Genomic DNA, 20,760 nt, shown 5'->3' with positions numbered 1-20,760 from the left:
ATGTAAGAGATGGAAATACAGTATCCTGAAAACATCATACTGTGAGATGCTCTGGAGGTTAAAAGCCATGTTGGGAGAGGCTGCAGAGGGTGTGGCGCCAGCTGGCGAGCAGGAAACGTCCATACACCTGGGTCATCCTGGCTGAGTGCTCCCCAGAGTCCTGGCCCATGCTAATGTGCACAAAACAGTGTTTTAGTTCCTTTGTTATACAGTAATGTTGGTTTCTATAGGGAAAAAAGCCTCATTCCACTATTCCCTCACATCATTGAGTTCCTTTTTTATAGAACACATTAAGGTACTTTACTTTTAGGGTGTTTTTTAACCAAAAATCTATCTACTAATAGAGTCAAAGAAGCAATTTATATTAGGATACAATATACGTTTTATGTAAACGTATATTGTATATTATGTATAAATGTATATTATGTATATTAGGATAAAACTTATGTTTTATGTAAAAAGCATTGTAGTATTGATATTTGGGAAAAAAACTCATAATCAGAAGCAACAATCTTCTTTTTGTAAAATAAGCTACATTGTGTAGAATTTGGTAGGCAGTGCATTGTGATTGCTTTGTTTTTATTCCTTTTACATGTTTTAAAACTTTGACAGCAAAGCTTTACTAATAGTGCTGAAGAGATGTTTTTCCTGCTTACTTGGCAATGTTTGTCTCTGAATTTAAAAAAAAATGGCAAAAGTTGCAGTTACATTTGTTCTCCTCTCTCCTCTGATCCTTACTCTGTTTCTTTTTTTCCTCCTTCCCTCTCTTCATGCCCAAGAATGAGGATTTTTCCTCCTTCCCTCTCTTCATGCCCAAGAATAGAGGATGTCTCGGGCGCCTTTGTCACCCTGCGGGTGTTTAGGTATTGCACATCTTCAGGTTCTCCAGGCACTCACATGGCTTGCAGATTCTGGACTACACACTCAAGAACTGTGCCTCTGAGTTGGGCTTTCTCCTCTTTTCCCGTACCATGGTCATCATCATCTTTGCCACTGTTATGTTTTATGCCAAGAAAGGCACAAACAAGACTCACTTTATTAGCATCCCTGCAGCCTTCTGGTATACCATTGTCACCATGACCACACTTGAGTGAGTGCAGACCCTGTGTGGGGAGCTGCCCAGTCAGTCAATTACACTCATCTTTTCTGTAAAATTTAAAAAGGTTAGTCAATGATCTTTCTCTATTTGAGCTCCCGTCTGTCATCTGTGGGCTTCCCTGATGGCTCAGATGGTAAAGAATTTGCCTGCAATGCAGCAGACCTGGGTTCAATCCCTGGGTCAGGAAGATTCCCTCGAGAAGGGAATGGCAACCCACTCCAGTATTCTTGCCTAGAGAATCCCATGGACAGAGGAGCCTGGTGGACTACAGTCCATGGTGTAGCAGAGTCGGACACGACTGAGTGATTAACACTTTCACACTTTCTCTGTCATCTGTAAAAAGTGAGGGAGGTGGATTAATTTCCAAATCCCTTCCACCTCTGATAATGCCTGATTTTCCCTGTCAGGATACTTGGGTTCCAGGATGGTCTTAGCTGCACTGTTTCTGTTGAAATTTTTTCCCTCTGGGCCAGTTCTCCCCTCTGCAAAATGAGAAATGATGACCCCTTCAGCATGCAGATGGGCTTCCCTGGTGGCTCAGTTGGTAAAGTGTCTGCCTGCAACATGGGCGACCTGGGTTTGATCCCTGGGTCAGGAAGATCCCCTGAAGAAGGAAATGGAAACCAACTCCAGTATTCTTGCCTGGAAAATCTCATGGACAGAGGAGCCTAGTAGGCTACAGTCCGTGGGGTTGCAAAGAGTCGGACAAGACTGAGCGACTTCACTTTCTTTCTTTCTTTTCTCTGCTTCCCTATAATCCATCAACCAGCATTCTCATCTGCCAGCAGCAGGACTTGAAGCCCCACTCTCAGTGCGAGGGGATTTTGCTGCACGTTCTCAGTGCCAGAGAAAGAAATAGGCTTGGACACAGATGGGGGGCCTGGGCACAGGAACACAGCTGGGGCCCAGCAGACATGCCCCTTCTGTGGACTGGACATCCAGTTGTGTCCACATCCTTCAACTCACACGTAAGCTCTGTGGGAGTAAGTGTCACCCCTGTGGTGAGTAGGGTGGGAGGGGAAGGTCTCCAGCAAGCAGGCATGATGAAAGATTGTCTAAAGAGGAGGTGAGGTTGCCAGTAGCAGGGCACACAGACAGCCACTAAAAATCCAATTCCATCAAATTTCTGCTTAGAACAGAAGCAGCCAAAAATTGAAGATGAACAAACCTTAAGACCCAGCAGTCCCATTCTAAATGTGTGTACTGAGTGTCTAAACACTGAGAAAAAGTCTTACACCTCTGTATGGAGACGTAAGCAAAGATGGTCATGTTGCAATGGAGTAAGAGTGGGGAAGATGGGAACTCTAAATGTCCTCAAGAAGAGAAGATCTAGTCACATAGTGCAACACTATTACCAGTTAAATGAACTAAAACTACGTGTCAACTTGAATAAATTTTGACTGTGTAATGAGTGAAAAGGTCAAATGTACCATGTAATAACATTTATATAAAGTTTAGAAACACACAAAGTGATATAAGTATGTATATGGTCTCAGAGTATGTTCATATGCAGCATAGATATAAAAGCCTGGATGCAGAGGAACGTTCTCGTGTCTGGAGACAATTTTCTGTTTACACATCAGTCGACTTGCAGGAGAGGCCCTGCCTGCCTTGTGTTCTGCTGTCTTTAGAAGAATGTTCCTGTGGGCCAGACTTGGGAGATGACCAAGACTAAAGTGTACATAGGTGGTTTCAGCAGCAATTCAGTTATTTTATTGGTTTTAACTGCTTTTTCATCTAGTAACATGATGCTACGTGTGTGTGTGTGAGGAGAAAGTGATGCCCCTGCGTTAGAGAAACCAGCATGGGCGGCCACTGTGAGCAACTGACTTTTAGCCATGGCATGGCAGGAGGACCCGGTTCAGGCCCACGAACACAGTGGTTGCGTGGTTTGACACACTACATATATGTGAGACAGGTTTGCTTTTAAGGATGAAATTAGTATTAATATGTAACTTCTGGTAGAGGTATCTCTGTGCTCAGTAGCTGGCAGCCCACACAGAATTATTTTAACATAATTGACCTATTTCTTCATCTTGTACATCAGAGACTTTCACCAGAATTCCCAACTTCTACTTTGATTTCCCACTGATACTTGGATATCCTATAAATAATATGCCATCAGCCACTCAGCCTCAGCCTACCAGTCACTCTGTCCTGGGTGCTCACAGGACTGAGGCCTCATAAGGGCAGCTGCTCACACCCAGTGATGGCTGGAACATGGGGAAGTTAGCTCAAGAATCTTTCCAAGCAGTTTACTGATGCCTGAGAGGTCAGAAGGAGGGCTTAACTTAGTTAACCTTGTTTCCCATTAATTTCTCTCCTTGGATTAAACTCTGCGGTCATTTAAAACCATTCATTATGGCTTTAATATACATTTCCCTAAGAAGTAGAGACATCACTTTGCCACCAAAGGTCTGTATGGTCAAAGCTATGGTTTTTCTAGTAGTCATGTACAGATGTGAGAGTTGGACCATAAAGAAGGCTGACCACCAAAGAACTGATGCTTTCGAATTGTGGTGCTGGAGAAGACACTTGAGAGTCCCTTGGACACCAAGGAGATCAAACCAGTCAAACCTAAAGGAAATCAATCATGAATATTCATTGGAAGGACTGACGCTAAAGCTGAAGCTCCAATACTTTGGCCACCTGACGGGAAAAAACCCTGATGCTAGGAAAGATTGAAGGCAGAAGAAGGTGGTGACAGAGGATGAGATGGTTGGATGGCATCACTAGCTCAGTGGACATGAATCTGAGCAAACTCTGGAAGATAGTGAAGAACAGGGAATCCTGGTGTGCTACAGTCCATGGAATCACACAGAGTCAGACACTACTGAGCGACTGAACAACAAAAATGAGTGAGTACCTTTTCATGTGTTTGCTGGCTATTTCGTATCTTCTTTTGTAAAGGACCTTTTCAAGCAGTTTGATTGTTTTGGGGGAACACCTTTCCTAAAGAAGCTAGATTGGGAGGGTATTGTTCTCCACAAACAGTTGACCTCTGGCTGGGGGGCAGAGATACCCTGGCCCATGGCTCTGTATCATCAGGGTTGGATCACAAAAGCAGAACCTTAGAAAGGGGTATGGAGCCGAGATTTACTACAGGCAGTAGTGAGCAGCGTACTAAATGGCATTGATTTGGGTCCGGGCAGTATGACTGAATGTGAAGGGGTGGGTGGGGGGCAGACTGGTACTCACAGGCCCCCTGGGCCCACAGAGCAAACAAACCCCATCCATCTTTTGTCCCTTCAGCCTAAATGACCCAGGTGACCAGCAGAAGATGCTGGCATCCTTCTGCACGGGGCTGTGCATGCACCCCCGACCCAAGACAAGGGGACAGGATGAGAAGAGAGCAGGTCAGGGGTATGAAGCTACTGTGTACCTGGACGCCACATCCTCAGGAGTTTCCGCCACTGCTTAACGCCTCCTTCCACGTCACCCACAACTCTCTCTCTGGCATTTCTAACGTGTCTGAGAAAGACTAAAGAAAACAATTCAGGTGATAAATATATTAATGTTTCATGAAGCAGACCTTTCAACCTGCAAAGTGGGGCAGACGGCAAGAAGCTTTCTCAGGAGTAGAGAACGAAGACGAGACAGAGAGGAAGCCTGCGAGGGCCTGGGCCCATGTAGCCTGCTTGTAGGGCGAGAAGGCCCAGAGCTGGCTGTGGTCCGAGGACTGCTGGCTGGATGCCCTGCGTTTCTGGTCAAACGAGCACTGACATGAAAGTCATCTACGTTTCGGTGTGCTGATGGGAACCCCACGAGTAGCTCCATCTTGGGGCCAGAAAGTTATTTCAACACCTGGAACTCGAGGAAGGGAATTCCAGGGAGCACAGACCCCACCGCCTGTGGCTAAGCTGACCCAGTCCAAAGTCAGAGAGCCTGTCCCTGCTGGCAAGGATGAGAAAGGGTGAAGGAAGCTGATATTTACTGAGGATATTTTGGGCCAGGTTCTGTGTTGAATGCAACTCACTAACTGTTTGTACACAGCTGACTGACCATGTGTCGGAAAGCAGTGGGCGAGGGTGGGGCTGCAGTGGCCACTTTTCACCCAGCTGCTGGTCACTGCAGCAGAGAACAGGCACCAAACCAGGAGGAGTCAGCCCACCCTGAGGGGCTCTGCTGAATGTGGGGAAGTGGGTGGGGGCCACTTGGGCACCAAAGGAGGCAGAGATGTGAAGAGCTGTGGTCTCAACAGACAGAGGAGACTGGACTTTACCACTGGCAGGAGTTGCATCCTTTTGATAACTGATGTACAGAAACCATACATCTAAGTGTGGATGGACAGTCTTTGAGGTGACCGTTTACATCTTTTCTGCTATATTTTTCCTTTTCTTCTCCCTGCTTCCCTTCAAGGAGAGAGAGCAGATGTTTTTCATTTGGCCCAAGGAAAGTATTGCACAAGGCTAGAAGCAGAGGTTGCCTGCAGAATATTTTCCTTCTTGTCTTTGGTGATTTTGAATCTGTACCCCTAGAGCAAGGAGTGAAGTTTGAAGGTCCTGGAACAGTGGGGGGCAGCCAAATCCCAGAGTAGGTGTTTGCATGGAGGTGGTGTTGTGTCGCCAACCCACCACAGATCACATGAGGTGGGAATTGTCTCCATTTTACAGACCAGACACTGAGACGGTTTGATGGTGCAGATGGCATGAGGAAGCATGCCTATGACGCCGCCAAGACACACGGGACAGAGGCCTCCCTCCTGGCACTGAGTTCATCCTGTCCTTTCCCTGTATACCTGTCCGAATGGGGGTGCTTACTTCCGAGCAGAGTTGCCCTCTATCAAACTTCTCTTGATCCTTTTCCATTTGGGGTGGATCTTTTTGGATGGTTTAAGTTTCATTCAAATGTTATACGTGACAGTTAAATAACTGAATTGTTTCACACTCATCTTGTGGTTCGTTCGGGCCCTCAGAATCTTTTTTTTTTAAATCATTTTTAAAATCATGTTTACACTTCTGTCTTTGTCTCCTCAGATGACTGACCTTCTTCTGTGGACTAAATATGGCTGAGATTTAATGGACACCAGATAAACTGCAGTGGATTTATACTGAAAAAGATTGTTTCCTACATCTCATTCCTCGAAATCATTTTCAGTTGATTTCCACCCAGTTTAGTGAGGTTTTACCTCTGTATTATTTACTCGTCCATCACAATACGAGACTCCATTCATTCCTTTGATCTCTCTGGAGCCCTTTGTGAATGTCAAGTAGACTTACATGCTCCGCTGTTTGGAACAGAATGAAGTCCTGCTCTCTTGGCCTCTGCCTGGGCCCTCAAAGTGAAGGTGAGAGGTCACTGACCACCAGGTGAGCTGACGGATGGTCGGGTCATGCTAGATTTACAGAGGACAAACATGTCTGATGCCTCTGGTTCTGTCCTTGCTGTGACGAGTGTGTGTGTGCAGGGCTGTGGGAGGAAGCAGTTAAAATGCAGAACATGTACAAGGACAGAGTTCCTCCCCTAGCTACTCTTTAGAAATAGAGATCTGCAGTTTCTAGTGATAACTGAGGGAAGACTGCAAGAAAAGGGAAAGCAAGATGAACTAAGATTCTCATAAAAGGTAAAGCTAAGGGCAAGATTTAAAATTCAGGTCTCAAGAGGATGAAATCATATACACGGAAATGATCCACAAGTGAAATATTGCACAATAGGAGAACAAACTGTTTCCTGTTCTTGGAAAAAACATTTTCCTCACTGCCCATGGACAGTGTCAGGTTTAGAAGGAAAATGCCATTCCTCTGTTGACCTCAGAAGGGCAAGACCAGTTTCTACAACCCCACAGCTGTTGTTAACATGGAACATTTAACAAGCTAGCAAGTAGATGCTTGTCAGATTCAGATTACCTCTATTAAACACGTCTCAGCTCAATGGCATTTAAAGAGGTTTCCCCCGGCAATCAGAGTCTAAACTGTCCCACAGGTGTAGACGGAGGTCCTCCATCGGGACTTGCTAGGAGCTGGGCTGAGCTGAGCCAAGGGATGTCAGCTCGCCAGCAGGTGGCAGTGTGGTTCAGCTCCTGAACTGTGCCTACCAAGATTTTCACTCACCTCTTTGCGGTCTCATCCTCTGCTGGCAGAGGATGTGATGGTTGGATAGCATCACTGATTCAATGGACATGAACTCGGGTGAACTCCAGGGGATGGCGAGGGACAGGGAAGCTGGTATGCTGCAGTCCATGAGGTCGCAAAGTGTTGGACACGACTTAGCAACAACTTTGAACAACTTTGTGGTCTAGAGACAAGTTAATCTTTCATAGCCTCAACTTTCTTAACTGTAAAATGGGGATGTTCTAGCTGCCACAGTTCCCCTGAAGATTAAATTAGATAATCTATGTGAAGTTCCTAGTACAGGGCTTGGCACATGGCTTCCAATAACTGGCAGTTAATGTTAAACGGCTGAATTGAACTGAACTGAACTGAACTGAATGTTAAACAGTATCACCTATGAGCACTGATCAGCTTCTACCCGGAAGTTACCATCTTGGTTGAGGACTGCTGAGGACTTTTTAAAGGAAGTTGAATTAAGCTAACATTTCACTAACTATAAAGTCACTGGTCAATTATTGTAGATTTCAAAAGATTCCTTTCTCTGATATTATGAAGTATGAGCTGGTCAACTTTTGGCAGGGGGTGGAGACATTGAAAATGAGCTGTTCTAATTAGCTACCCCTCTGTTAGACCCTGCCTGAAATCCCAGGTTGGTATATTTTGATATGTCCACAGGGTTTAACTTTGGCAGTTGTTGTTCAGTCACTAAGTCATGTCTAACTCTTTGTGATACCATGGATTGCAGCATGCCAGGATTCCTTATCCTTCACTGTCTTCACTTCACGGAGTTTGCTCAAACTCATGTCCCTTGAGTTGGTGATGCCATCCAACCATCTCATCCTCTGTTGGTCCCCTTCTCCTTCTGCCCTCAGTCTTTTCCAGCATTAGGTCTTTTCCAATGAGTCAGTTCTTTGTATCAGGTGGCCAAAAGACTGGAGCTTCAGCTTCAGCATCAGTCCTTCCAATGAATATTAAGGGTTGATTTCTTTAAGGATTGACTAGTTTGATCTCCTTGCTGTCCAAGGGATTCTCAAGAGATTTCTGCAGCAACTACAGCTCGAAAGTCTCAATTCTTCAGGGCTCAGCCTTCTTTATGGTCCAACTTTCACATCTGTACATGACTACCAGAAAAACCATGGCTTTGACTATATGGACCTTTGTTGGTAAAGTGATGTCTCTGCTTTTTAATATGCTGTCTAGGTTCATCATAGCTTTTCTTCCAAGGAGCAAGCATCTTTTAATTTTATGGTTGCAGTCACCATATACAGTGATTTTGGAATCCAAGAAAATAAATTCTGCCACAGTCTCCATTGTTTCTCCATCTATTTGCCATAAAGTGATGGAACCAGATGCCATGATCTTAGTTTTCTGAATGTTGAGTTTTAAGCCAGCTTTTTCACTCTCCTCTTTCACCTTCATCAAGAGGCTCTTTAGTTCCTCTTTACTTTCTGCCATAAGGGTGATATCATCTGTGCATCTGAGGTTATTGATAATTCTCCTGGCAATCTTGATTCCAGCTTGTGCTTCATCCAGTCTGGCATTTCGCATGATGTACTCTGCATAGAAGTTAAATAAGCAGAGTGACAATATACAGCCTTGACGTACTCCTATCCCAATTTGGAACCAGTCTGTTGTTCCATGTCTAGTTCTAACTGTTGCTTCTTGACCTGCACACAGGTTTCTGAGGAGGCAGGTAAGGTGGTCCGGTATTCCTATCCCTTTAAGAATTCTCCACAGTTTGTTGTGATCTACAAAGTCAAAGGCTTTCGTGTAGGTCAATGAAGCAGAAGTAGATGTTTTTCTGGAATTCCCTTGCTTTTCCTATGATCCAGCAGATGTTGGCAATTTGATCTCTGGTTCCTCTGCCTTTTCTAAATCCAGCTTGAACATCTGGAAGTTCTCAGTTCATGTACTGTTGAAGCCTAGCTTGGAGAATTTTGAGCATTACTTTGCTAGCGTGTGAAATGAATGCAATTGTGCAGTAGTTTGTACATTCTTTGGCATTGCCCATCTTTGGGATTGGAATGAAAACGGACCTTTCCCAGTCCTGTGGCCACTGCTGAGTTTTCTAAATTTGCCAGTATATTGATTGCAGCTCTTTCACAGCATCATCTTTTAGGATTTGAAACAGCTCAGCTGGAATTCCATCACCTCCACTAGCTTAGTTCCTAATAATGTTTCCTAAGGCCCACTTGACTTCACAGTCCAGGATGTCTGACTCTAGGTGAGTGGCTAATTTTGGTGGCTGTAATAAAGCTGGGTTAAAATGCCCCGGTGCTGTGGCAATAACCAAATCTCGGTCAAACATGGGTCAGGTTAGTGGGTGTGAAAGCTGGTACTTCTGAAAGACAGCACCTATGCTGTCCGCACTCAGGTGGAGTTCAAGTCCCAAAGGCCTTCAGAGGAGGAGAAATGTAGGCCCTCCAAGGAGAAAGGGTTGCCGTGGGAAGAATCCATCTGACCTTCCTGTCTGCGAACGGGTCGACCGGGGGAACAGGAGGATTTATCAGCCCTAGAAGGGTCCTGCAGCCCTGCTGTGCGTCTGGGCCTGTGTGGGGTAACAGGTTACCAAGGGCGTGCGCGGCCCCCGCCGCCGTCTCCGGCTCCGGGATGGAGTTCCCCGTCCGGCCGGCGGTGGGCGCGCGCCCCGGCAGGCCGAGGCGAGCCTCGTGCGCAGCCGGGGGTCCCGCGGCCTGGCCGCCAGCTCTCCCTGCTCTGTGGCCGCGGTCCGCGGAGGTCCGCACTGCCCGCTCGGGGTCCGGACGGCCCACCCCGCCCCCGCCCCGCCTGGCCGCCGCCGGTCCCGCTTGGAGGGGGATGGGGAGGGTGGAGAGGCCGGCGGACCGCGAGGCAGACGCGGCCGCGGCGAGCGGGCCGGCGGGAGACAGACGGCGCGGAGGCGGAGACGGCACTGTCTCCCGCTTCCCCGCCCGGCGTTGCGGACCGGCCAGCGAGGCCGGGGATCCTCTGCGGATCGGGGAGGAGCCGCCGCCGCCAGGCCGACTGCGCGTCCCGGGAGCGTTGAAGGGGGCGGGGAACGCGGGGAGCCCGGGCCGATCCGGGCCCTTAAAGCATCCCGCCCTCCCCCGTCGACCCCGGGCGCTCGCCGCCTCACTCCAAAGCCGCGGCCGCAGGTAAAGGCTGACCGGGTGCTGCGGCGTCCGGCGAAGTTCGGGGCGGGGGCGCGGGCGGGAGGACGGGACGCTGGAACGGGATGTCCTCGATCCCCGCCGTCGGCGCCCTCTCCAGGGTCGCGCTGGGCACTGCGGCGCCCGGCGCTCCCGGGGGCGGGCGCGGGACGGCGGCCCCCACCGAGCCGTCGGCTTCCTGGTGCCCCACGCGGTTGTGCGCCGCCGCGGCGCGGTGCGGGAGGCGGGGTCCGCGGGCAGGTTGTGCGGGACCTGCCCGAGTTTGCGGGGTGGGAGGACCCTGGACCCCGCGCTTCAGGGTGTTGCGCGCGCTGCGCTGGGCAGGGGCTGCAGGGGCTCCCGCTGGTCCGGGCGCCGCTGGCCCTTAGACTGCGCCCCGAGCCCGAAAAAAAAGCGGGCGTGGGCAGGATTTCTGTGACCCTCGCGGAGGAATAAACAGGAAGCGACGAGCACCCAGCCCGGCCGCCCCGCTTTGTCGTGCGGTCTGCGGGGCGCCGTGCGCGGGATGCCTCCCGGGACCTCGCCGGCTGCCTGGGGGCTGGGCGCGCCGGGTAAGCTGGGTGCTGGGCCGCTCGCCGTGCCGGCCCCCAGGGCATCAGCTTGGGTTTAAACTTTTTTCCTAATTGGAAAAGGAGGAGGCTTCCGATGAGGCGGGGGGCGAGGGGGTTTAGGAAGACAACGAGGACCGCGACAGGTGGGGGGCACCTGGAGAAGGTAGGGGTTCGGGGCCGCTTGCCGAGTGAACCTGGGCGGGTTGGCACAGCCGGAAACTCACCAGGCGAGGAGTGTCCGTGAGTGCGGTGGATTCAATAGATTAAGTTTTGTTTTCCCCGTAGACTCTTTTAATTAGTTGAAATTGGATATTTTTGATTTGCTTATTTCTCTTCCTCTGTGTCCCATCTATTTTCTTCTCTTTCTCTCTTATTACTTTGGCAGCTTCACATCTCTGGACCCCTGGCTGTAGTTCGGTGCTGTGTTCTAAATGTGGGTTATGACTGTGATGAGTATTTTTGGATGCCCTACTGTGTGTGGGCATTTTGGGACGAGGGAAGTGAGCTGCACGGAGCTGGTCCCTGGAGCTGCTGTTAATAGGCTTCTTGCAGTGGAGGTGGCTGGCCTGAAGATTGGTGCATCTCTTCCTTTAAAAGGAAGATTCCTTTGAAAATGGCTCTTCTGCCTGTTGGGCTGACCCTAAGGGTGATCTCCAGTCCGTGTCCCCTGGAGTGGCACAATGGTCCTGGTGACCCTGCACGGAGAAACTGCCAGGGGTGTCCAGTTAGGTCTACGTTTTCATAGGAGAGTTTATTCTTTCTAGGGCTTATGCTGTGTGTGCTGTCTCCTCTGCACAGCTGCCCTTGGACTCTGCACAGTAATATTGGAACATGTTCTTTATGTTCAGTAAAGGGTCGTAATGTCAAATTTGAGTCACTCCATGGGCGAAGGAGTGGATCTTATCCATGTACATGTATTGAATTATAATATTTGGTTTCCTGTCAACCCTTGGATGGGCGCCCTTTAATGGTCCTTGCAAAGAAGTGCTTTTTGGAACATGGGGTATATTCCTCATGATCTTTTAGAGCTTAATTCTTTTAAGAGCTTCCCTTTGCTATTGACATTGAACACACTGTTAGCAAAGAAGTGCTTTTTGAAACATGGGGTATATTCCTCATGATCTTTTAGAGCTTAATTATTTTAAGAGCTTCCCTTTGCTATTGACATTGAACACACTGTTAGGAAGTTCGGCTGAGACTGTAAATGCCAGTGAGGGATTTGCTGCTGCAGACTTGGAGCTGCCTTCCTCCCTTGTTTTAAAAGCCGCCCACCCCTTGCCCCCGCCCCCAATTTCTTCATATTTTGCTGTTACCCTGGAAGAGTCTTGGCTGTTGGTAGAGTCTTCTAGTTGGTGGAGGATTGTATTTACGATGGAGAAAACTGTCCCCAGCAGGCTTTTAGGGCTGTCTCTCGAATCCTCTCTGGGGCTATTTGCATGACTACGGTCTTGCAGAGGAACCTGGCCTGTGGCCCCTGTTTACTAAAGGATTTCGTGCCAATTTGGTGGCCTATCATTTGAGAGTCAGAGTCTCCCGCCCCCACTTGCCAGAGTATATACATACACAGACAAATTTCATTACCCCCCAACTCCCCCGCCCCCCACCCCCCAGATTGCTGACAGTGCTCTAAGAATAGTTTTCTTGCCTGGCCCTGAGAGCAGTATCCACCTGCCAGCAGAGGTGTTTACAGTCCTGGGCTGCAGTCACGGTTGACTTAGCGGCCTGGCAGAGTGGCCAGTGGCTCATGGGATGCGATCAGCTGTTCCTTGGGGCTGCTGGAGGGGCACCTCCCAGCCGGACAGGGGAGCCTAGGGAAGTGACAGTGACTTAGCATCCTGGGCTCTGTGGTTCCTGGCCTGTGGTCCAGCAGAGACCCCTGAACTTGTCTAGATTCCTGTGCAGTCACCCTCATGGTCTGGGCAGGAGGTACTCAGGGCGTGGGGCATGGTCAGTGGCACCCGTGACTGCTGGGTCTTCCTGGTGGCCCTTGCAAGTTTCTTTTCATCTTTCTTCTGTGTCTGGGCTTATGGTTTCTGTGAGGTGTCTGTTCTTTGAGGTGAGAGTTAATACAGAAGAAAGAAATGAAATGATCTTTCCATGTTAAGCTGGACAATTTTTAGAAACAATTGATGCACTTCATATGGATTATGGCTGTTAAATGTGAGCAGTGCAGAATGGTGTGGAGTGCCCCCCAGTGGCCCTCTGTCCCTGCTTCCACCCCCTACTTTTAGAGATTTCAGGACATTCTCCCGAAAGCCAGTCTTCTGATGTCAGAGTGACTTTCTGCCTTCATGGTATGTGTTAGTCTGGAGTTATACTGTGACCTTGTACCCTGGGTGTGAAAGAAAGTAAAGCTTCAGTTTTTAATAGCAATGTATAGCTTCTGCCTCCATCTGAAACTTTAGGCCATGAGACTTGCCACATCTTAGGGAAATTTTGGTGACATTATTAGTTTCATTTTTAGGCAAGTCAAGTAGGGGACACAAGTGAGCACCTGTATTAATTGCTGTAGAAATAATTGGGTTTGTAATTCAAAGTAATACTGTTTTTCTCGCTACCATAGGAGGATGTGAAAATAATGCTTGTGTTGTGTCCTATCCATGTGATTTGAGTATGCATTGCTTTTCTTTGAATTTCCACTAAAAATGGTACTTTGGCCTTTTAAGCTGTTTTTGTAAGAACTTTTCTTTCCCCCAAGCTTGTTTTCCAGATAAGTCTTGGAAATTACGAATAACATAGCTATAATTTCTCCCTTGATTGGCAGCGGAGAGCTTTCCCGGACAAAAATAAGGCTGCTCTGTGCCAAATGGTTGACTTTTCTAGAATAAAAACTCTAAAGGGTTTGCAGAGAGTCCTGGTTAATATATTGGCATTCCCAGAACCCACTAAAACCCGGCAGCCTGCCAGACACCACTTAATGAGGACGCGGAGTGTCTGGCTCAAATCCCCAAGAGCAGAAGCGGGTGGGGGCTGCTGTCCACACCCTTTATTCATTTTTAATGACCGTCCTTTTGTTTTGCAGATTTTGTTCTGCACCCCTCAAGACCCACAGCCGTGGTGCCGCCCCTCCCCCATTAATTTATCCGCTCGTTCACTTGGCATTGGAAAAGTGTGGAGACTTTCAAGGTTAAGGATCCTGGTGAGGGATCCTTTCTGTTTGCGGGAGTTCTTTTGTGGTTGGCTTTCTGTTTTCTCATTCTTCCTCCCACCCCCCAAACCCGGTCTTTATTTTGGAAGAGGAAGAGAGAAAAGGAACAGAAAAGGAGATGACAACTTTTTTTTTTAATAATGCTTTATTGTCTCCTGGAAAAGCGAAGCGTTTATAAAACTTTAAGTTTGTCAGACAGTTTATATGACAGTGCAAGTTGGTGCTTGCCAAGCTCCAGACAGATTGCTAATGTTACATGACAGGGGAAAAGAAATTACCGCTGTCTGCGAGCGGTGGGCGGGTCCGGGCACCGGGAGCCTGCAGGCTCTGCAGTGCGTGGGGTGCGTGGGGTGCGTGGGGGTGCGTGAACAGCCTCCGCCCGCTGCCTGGAATTCTTCGACTCTCTTTGGAAGGAAGAAGGGTGTGTCTCTTGCTTTTATTTTCGGCAGGGCTGCAGGGCGGCAGGAGCCAGGGAGCAGCTCTGTATTTTTTCTGACCCGGTGACGCTTTGCCTCGCGGGCACCTCCGGGCCGCACGACTTTCCTCCTTCGCATCAGGGGACATGATTCCTCATCTTCCTCCCGGGGTCCAGCTTCCGATGACACTGAACTGCGTTCTTAGCCGCTCAGGTCCTCAGGTGTCTCGAAGCCAGGTTTACGGCTGCATTGTTTCTGCAGCTGCAGACGTTGAGAATCGGTTGCCTGAGATAAGGTTGGGAGCTGCCGCGGGGAGGGGGCTGGTGGCACTCCTTAGGCACAGTGTACTTTCATCCCTGGCATGTGGAGAGTCAGCTGGCAGCGTGACAGGTGTAATGAACTTAATGGACTTGCTCTAGTTGTTGGTGGGGACACTGCTCGTATTACAAAGCCAGCTCCTAAGTCGGGACTCTGCCAAAGGACTCGCAGGACCTTCTCTGTGCAGACGGGATCCAAGGCCTGGCCTGGCTGAGAACTGGGTGCGTGTGAGCCACACGGTCCCTAAATGCACCCAGACTTTCTCTTCAAAGGAAGGCTGCTCTGTCTAATCTCCCCACCCCTATCCTTCTATCCATATGGTGGGGTGTGGCCCTGCTCCTGGGATTGCAGAGTGCAGGCTCCCAGTGCTGCCTCCTTGGTTCCCCAGGAATGGCTGGACCCCTGGTGGCTGGTCAGTGGCCCTGGGGCCAGCAGCCTCTGCACAGAGTTGAGAGGGAATTTCCAGAGTGAAATCCCCTGTTCTGAAGGCGGGAGGCCAGGCTGTGCTTGGAAGGGCTCCCGCGGCCAGGGGTCAAAGTGGTGGGGGAGGCAGCAGCGCCTCGGTGCCAAGCCGTCCTTAGCGTCCTGAGAGCTCCTGTTAGCTGATTTCATCCCCTAGCAGCCCTAGGATATGGGCACTGCCATCCCTCAACCCCCCACAGGCACACAGGCAGCAAGAAGGCCTGAGATGCTGGAGTGAAGAAACGCTGTGCCTTCTTTGGGGACCAGTCTTGGCAGTCGGAGTGGAGCAGGGCCCAGTGCTCCTCCTTCCTGCCTGCCTTCCTCCATGGATCCAACTCACGCCTCTCCTCCTAGCCTCACTCTTCTTTCTTTTTTAAAAAAATATTTCTTATTTATTTATTTGGCTGCACCAGGTCTTAGTTGTGGCAGGTGGGATCTGGTTCCCTGATTGATTGCATTGGAGCGTGGAGTCCTAGCCACTGGACCAACCGGGATGTCCCTCCCCACCCCTCATCTGTAATCCCAGCTCCTATGCCTGTCCTCCTGTGGTCACAGCCTCAGCTTTGAGAGTTGGGGTTGGGTGGGGCTCCCATGGGACTGCCTCTCTGATGTTCTCTGGCTGGGTTTGTTGGGGGCTGGTCCTATTTTCCTGGCCCCCAAAGCCTTCGGGCTGGGCTGAGGTGGCCCAGGCCCTCCCTGTGCAGCAGAACTCAGCCAGTCCCCAAATGTGGGGTGAAGCAAAAAGATAATCACAGCTCTCAGATTCTCTGTCGTGCCTTGTGGGGGGTTGGGTTAATCAACCACACGTGTCTGCATGCAGTTCTTGTGTCCATCCTGGATAGACCCAAGTGTTTGAGCTTATGGGGCCTGAAGTGAGACCCCAGGAGGTGCGGGTGTCTGGAGCCTGTAGGATGACCCCCAGCCCTTGGTAGACTTTTCCGAGGCCGAAGGCAGGACTAGACCTTTTATACCCCTGAGTGGCTGGGTGGTACTGTTCCCCACGAAGGTACTGTGGTGCCCACAAGCTGTGGGCGCTGTTGGGCCTCAGTCTAGTGTGGTCCCTGGGCTGGGGGTGGATGGGTATCCGTTTGTGGTGGAGGCCACGCCTGTCTGGAGGAGTTCCTGTCTGTTCCTCCTGTCAGGTGGTGGGGGGCCCAAGGGCCCTAGACCAGACTCCACACTTTGTTTGAACCTGACTTTTTATTCCAGAGATTCTTTCAGGCCTGCCTGAAATCAGTGTCACAGACCTAGTCTCTGAAATCCGTTTTTTTCCCTGATTAAAAAACAAGAAGAAAATAAAAATGACTAAAATTACCTATAACTCCACTACCTGTAAAGATGACCTCTATTAACAGTTTTGTAGATTCTTTCCAGGCTTATTTATTGATTATAAAATCATGCTCGAACTTACATACTTTTTATAAACTTTAACATTCTGTCCTGAACATATTTTCATGTAATTTAAATATTCTCCAAAAATACCACTGCTGGTGAGTATTAAATTCCACCCTGTGGTTATATTGTTATTTTCTTAAGCCTGTTTTGGGACACTGAGTCTGCTGGCAGTTTTCCGTATTATAAATAATTCTGCACCAGACATTCCGGTTACATTCCGGTTACATCCTCTGGACAGATGCCTCAAGGAGGAGCTGGTGAGTGTGAGAACTTTCAGAGGGGCCCCCAGAAAGGATGGGACACTGCACACGGACATGGGGGTGACTGCAGCCTTGCCAGTGCTGAATATAGTTTTAAAAAAAGATCTTTGCAAGTTTGGCAATGAAATGGTATGTTTAAATTCTCCATCCTATCATCCTGTTGTGAAAAATCAGTGTAACATCCGGTGACCCACAGGTGAAGAGAGTTTGCTGTCATCAGGGCTTTGCTGTGGGCAGATGCGGTGATGTTAGTGGGTGCTCCACACAGGGGGATAAAACCTTTGTACTATTTTAAATTCGAATTAAACTTAGGCAGACAGGTTAAGGGCAGTAAACAATCTAATAATACATTTTAAAGAGAAAATTAGGGATTTTATGGCCAAAGACCATGTCTGATCTTTCCCTGCCCCCCCTCACCCTAACCGGGGCGGGGGGGGGGCAGTGTGGACTTGGGGGTGGAGGGAGGAGGCCAGGGCCGGGGTGGCTCCGTTAGCAGGTGCCTGAGGACCTGAGTGACGTCCCCCTCAGTCATCCCATTCGCTCTCAGCCCTTGCCTTCCGAGATCAGACTCTTCCTTGGTCTTTCCCCCAAGGATGCCAGCATGAAACTCATCTTCTTACTGTTTCACTTCATGGCTGATGCTAGACCTCTGGCCTGGGTGTCCTCTGTGGGGTTGGGGGCCTCGCCGTGGCCCCTCTTGCTACACTTCTGTAGATTTCTGCTTCTAGCCAAGGCTGGAGCCCGTCCTGAGTGCAGACTCCAGAGGGTGTCAGTGCTCTGGAAGCCCCAGACAAGGGAAACCATCTCAGTACGTCGCAGTTAACTGAAGCCCGTTTTGTTTTCCTCCAAAGGCAGCCTGTTTGGTTGAAAGGTTGGGACCAGCTGGAGGGAGCAAGTCATGACACCTGCGTCTTGGGGTAATTGGGCCCCAGCGAGCTTGTTCTGGTCTCAGGCACCTTTGTGCAGTGGTGTGGGGGCAGGTGTGGGTGCTTGGGAGTGCTGGCAGGTGAGCCCAGTGAGCGGAGAGCAAAGGCCACAGGCCCACGGGGCGCTGATGCTCTAGTGAGTGACTGCGGCCCTCTGGGCGCAGCCTGTGGGAGCCCCCTTGGCTGTTGTCTTGCCTGCTTGGCACCCCCACCCCCACCCTGCTGGCCACGTGGGCAGCCACACCCCACTTTCCAGGTGGAAACGTACCCTGGACAAGGCCTGGGGAGGGGGGCAGATGAGGCCTTGGAGATGTAGCGAGCCAGAGGACCCCAGGAAGTGAGAGGGCTAGCTGGTGGCCACCCTGCTCTCTGACTGTTGGGGGTGGGGGTGGCTGGGGGAGCAGCCCTGTGGGGTCTTGAGGACCAGCAGTTAGTACCAGCAGTTCGCTGACCAGGCTGATGGTCCCTGTGTGTGGGGCTGGCTGCTCCTCAGTTGGAAAGGAAGGCCTTTTGGACAGAATTCAGCGTGATTTCAAGGGTGGCTAAGTTGGGCGGCTTGGCTGGGTGATTGTATTTCTGTGACTTGGGATCTTAAGATAAACACTGAAGCCTTCAGAACTGAGCTTCCATCGTACTGGCATTTAAATATGAGCACCAGTCTTTTACTGCCAAACCAGAGGTCCTGGGATTTATTTATTTTCATCTGAAGAGTAATGTAAAAATAGTAAGTATATACACACAGTGTCAGTTAGGTAGTAAATTTAGTCCAGAGAAATGATAGCCTTTGTTTCCGATAAGTGAAGCTGGCCCCTCTGTGGCTTGGAGCATATGTTATTTGATGGACTCCCTTGTGCTGAGCATGGAGCGTGAACGTTCACCCTTTTCCTGTTCTGACGTGGCTCACTTTCTGGAGTTTAGGAATCGGGACTCACTTATGTGCCTGAGCGAGCGGCTTCCGCGGAGGCCCCCGGGCTCCAGTGTGGGCCGGAGCCGCTCGAGGGACGCATCACCGCATAGTATGGAAGGAAGTTTGGTGGTGAGGAGGTTGCTTTCCTCTGCTGCCGGCCATGCCCTTGCCCTTCCCTGAAACAGCCGTCTGCCTGCTTCTTAGGTTCGAAGGGGATCAAACGAGGTATAAAGCTCACGCAGACCAGCTGGGAGAGTCCAGCCTCGGTGAGCCTCGATGAAGCGCGGCTGCTTCCAGTGAACCGAATATCTGGAGCACGCACGCAGCCTGTGCGGTGGGGATCCCGCTCCTGCCCCCGGACCAGAGACCCAGGAGCCTGAGTCTGGGCACCGGAAGCGGCCGCTGTGACCACGCTCCGGGTCTGAGCCGTTAGTCTGGGAGGAGCGTGTACCGGGGGCAGGGGCGAGGCTTCTGGCTTGCAGCTCTGACCGCTGGCCGCCGCACGCGCCCTCCCTCTCCTCTGCTCCGTGGGGCCCCGCGATGTCTGAGCGCTTGGTCTGCACCGGACAACGGGGGGAGACTTCAGGGAGAGGCTGGCTTTAGGCTGGGAGGTGGCCGGACAGTGGTTTGCAGGGCGAATGGAAGGGAGAGGGGCCTCTGTCCCAGGCCTCCGGAACCCTGTGCTCTGAGTCCGGACGGCGCAGACCGGAGCGTGACCTCCGTGCGCTGTGAGCACGGGCTCCGCTCTCACGGTCACGTGTGTGGGTTATAGGTCAGTTCGCTTGTGCAGTGTGTGCTGCCCACTCTTGCTCACAGCGGGATGTGTGTGAACACTGTTGGCCGTGGGACCGCATGTCCAGGCAGCTGTGGCAGGAGGGCAGGTCCACAGTGACTGCGTGGCTCCTGCATTTCCGGCTCTGCCGCACCTGGTGGAGGGGGAGAGCACAGGGAAACACTAGCGGAGCAAGCCTGGGTCGGATCCTGCCAGCGCAGAATGTGTGTGGGTCGAGCTTCAAGGGTCAGATCCAGTCTGCCTGGATGGTGGACGGCGTTGCTGGGGAGGGGACACAGGTGCTGGGAGGAAGTGGCAGTTGATCCGTGACGTGACCTGCATGGTAGAGGGAGGAGGGGGGCTCAGGGGACGAGTATGAGTGGAGGTGGGACTCGGAGGCAGGAGGCACGGTCCTTGTTGGAGGTGGAGAGTTCGGTGGTTCTAACTTCATGGCGCTGGGTGGAGGTCTGCAGACTGAGTCTCTTGCGGAGCTTCTGCCCATCTTTGCTGAAAACCAAATCAACCAGCAGTGATGGTAAAATGGGGCTGTGGGGACACCTGCCTTCCACTTGTTTTCACACCTGGTTGTTTGCCCTGGAGGCTCTGTCCCCAACTCAGGGCTCCAAGACTTGGAACTTGTTCACGTTTCACAAAATGCTTAAATGTTCGTACTCCAAACAGCTCATACCAGGGAGTTAGGCTTGTCACTTTCACGTGGTGACAGTAGTGGCTTCTGTTTGCAAAACACTTGTAACTTTTTCAAGCTCTTCGAAAACAGTATTTAATCTCATGATCCGTGGCTTTAAGGAACAAATAATGAGATGTACGTGGAAATGTAATTAATTTCTAATGCAGCTGTTAGCTGAATATGGGATTCAGATCACAGTTTATTTTAATGTACAAAACCTGATGGGAAGAGGCGCCCTCCAGTCATCTAGGCCTCACGGTGGGTGGTTTTCTGAAGGAACCCAGGCTTTGCAGCTTGCTGTCTGGACAGGCATAATTTTGGGGGGTTAGGGCAAATGCTAGTCAAATTCAGAAGCACAAGGCAACTTGAGGGCTGATCTGAATGGTCATTTCCCTGTGGTTGTGCAGAAAGAGATGTGGGGTGCGGCAGGGTCCGTGGGACAGTGCTCTCACCACCCTTGTTAGAGGACGCTGTGCCGGCAGCCCTCTGTGGCACTTAAATCACAGCAGGTCCTGGCACACCTGGAGTATCACCTAGTGGTCACGATGGAGCTGACGTCCCCCTGTTTGTCCTGTGTCCTTCAGACCGGCTGGTTTTCCCCTTGTGGCTTGGATGCTGT

At 50.4% G+C, this 20,760-nt stretch overlaps 1 protein-coding gene across 1 annotated transcript in view; it reads left to right on the top strand.

Moving 5' to 3' along the window:
- Window positions 1–10,147: 10,147 nt before the first annotated feature.
- Window positions 10,148–20,760, top strand: part of LDLRAD4 (low density lipoprotein receptor class A domain containing 4) — a 169,527-nt gene continuing 158,914 nt past the window's right edge. The window contains 1 exon segment of the mRNA XM_043443878.1: window positions 10,148–10,283. The gene's annotated coding sequence lies outside the window, so the exon portion shown is untranslated.

Source organism: Cervus canadensis, chromosome 23, assembly GCF_019320065.1.
Source record: "Cervus canadensis isolate Bull #8, Minnesota chromosome 23, ASM1932006v1, whole genome shotgun sequence".
NCBI lineage: Eukaryota > Metazoa > Chordata > Mammalia > Artiodactyla > Cervidae > Cervus > Cervus canadensis.
This window is presented reverse-complemented; position numbering and strand designations above follow the sequence as displayed.